Source organism: Elephantulus edwardii, unplaced genomic scaffold (assembly GCF_000299155.1).
Source record: "Elephantulus edwardii isolate Elephantulus edwardi_28Jun2011 unplaced genomic scaffold, EleEdw1.0 scaffold00237, whole genome shotgun sequence".
Classification (NCBI taxonomy): Eukaryota; Metazoa; Chordata; class Mammalia; order Macroscelidea; family Macroscelididae; genus Elephantulus; species Elephantulus edwardii.
The window spans coordinates 48,516-50,593 of NW_006399987.1; the positions used below are offsets into that span (position 1 = coordinate 48,516).

The 2,078-nt window shown below is 42.3% G+C and overlaps 1 pseudogene; it reads left to right on the forward strand.

Moving 5' to 3' along the window:
• Positions 1–408: 408 nt before the first annotated feature.
• On the forward strand, positions 409–725 carry LOC102844712 (annotated as a pseudogene).
• Positions 726–2,078: the final 1,353 nt, after the last annotated feature.

The window sequence follows — 2,078 nt, forward strand, 5'->3', positions numbered from 1 at the left end:
TATTTTGGTTCTTATAGATATGGTTCCATGTTTTTTTATCTTTATTTTCAACTTTCATATGAGTCACTGACTTGTGTGTTGTTGTGACTTGTGTGGAAGTGATGATATTGATATTTTAACTCTTAGGAGGGTAGCCCAGGGTGGACAGATTTCAGTGGAGCTTCTAAGCTGACACAGGCTAAGAAGCGAATAATGGGAATTAGAAACCTCTGTGAATAACAGAAGGATATGATGAGTTACGAGACTGAAAGTAGAGTCTCTCAGATTGGAAGGAACTCAAGAACGAGGAGAAGCAGCTGCAAACATCCATTAATGACTGGAATATGAAATAGAAGAAGCATGAATCCAGGAAAATGGGAAGGTATCAAAATAACATGGAAGGGGCGTCGGGTCTGGGGTCCTGGAACCATGGCCCAATTTGTCCGTTACCTGGTGAAGAAGGCTCCGGGGATGGTAAACGCTGCTGTGACTTACTCAAAGCCTCGATTGGCCACATTTTGGCACTATGCCAAGGTGGAGCTGGTTCCTCCAACCCGTACTGAGATCCCTTACAGCTATTCAGAGCCTGAAAAAAATAGTCAATAGTGCTCAGACTGGTCACTTCAAACAGCTCACAGTTAAGGAAGCTCTGCTGAATACTTACTTTGGTGGCCACTGAAGTGTGCATGTGGTTTTATATCGGCGAGATCATAGGCAAGCGTGGGATCATCAACTATGATGTTTGAATGCATCAGATTATACTTCATTTACTATTTGTTTATTCTTGGACCATGTGTGATAAGATTAATAGCTCAATAAAATAGATAATATGAAAAAAAACATGGAAACCAGCAAAATTTATAACCTTAGTCCTACTGAGCAGAGACAGATTGGTATTGGCCACTTTGAATCAGACAATCATATGATCTATTATGTTGTACTTCTTGCTTGAGGTGGACGGTCAGTGTAAGAGAAGACCCTTAACAAGATGAATTGACACAATGACTGTAACAATGGGCTTGAATGTGTTGGAGATGGTGAGGATGGCACAAGCTAGGGTAGGGTTCAGATCCGTTGTTCACAGGGTCTCTGTGGGTTGTAATCATTAGGTCCTCAATATCAGTAGTCAAAATCAGGCCAGGGGTTGACTGAGGAACTGAGCATTAATTACCTATGTGCAAGATGGTTAAGATTGAGATTTTTTTTGGAGGGGTGTTCCTTTGATACTATATACTTTATGATTCTACTTATGAATAATTTTATTTATAAATTAGTCCACTTCCTTTTCTAGAAAGGAAAAAAATATAAAGACAAAAAACAGACAAGTGATTTCCAGAAGTTGAGAGTAGAGGATGGGTTGGTTACAAGGCAGCACACACCAATCTTTTAAGGTAACTAGAAGAATATTGAGGGTACCATGGACTGCTAGGAAAACAAACAGATTCATCCTGGAGAGGGTTAAACCGGGCGGCTCCTTGTAAGCAAGGATTCTGAGGCTTCGTCTGACATATTTTGGACATGTTGTAAGGAGGGACTGGTCGTTGGAGAGGGACATCATGCTTGGGAGGGTGGAGGGATGGCGCAGGAGGGGAAGGCCCTCTATGAGGTGGATTGATTCAGTGACTGGGATAATCGGGATGGGTGTACTGGAGATGGTGCAACTGGCACAGGACAGAGCAGAGTTTAGGGCTGTTGTACATAGGGTCGCTATGAGTCACAAGCCACTCGATGGCACTTAACAACAACAACAACAAATTAAAAAAAAAATCCATTACCATCCGACTGCCACGCAGTATTTCCTAGGCTGTAAATCTTTATGGAAGAAGACCGTCACATCTTCTCCCCAAGGAGCGACTGGTGGGCTCAAACCTCTGACCATCCAGTTAGCAGCTGAAGATTATTAACCACAATCCACACTCTTGGTACCAGCAGCCAGGAAATCAAAAGACTAATTACATTGGGAAAGTCTGGGAATGTCTGCTGTCAGAGACCTCTCCAAAGTACTGAAGAGCAGCAATGTCATTCTGGAGACTAAGGTGTACTTGTCTCAGGCCATAGTCTTTGCAATTACTTGCTATGTGTCAGAAAGCTCGATAATG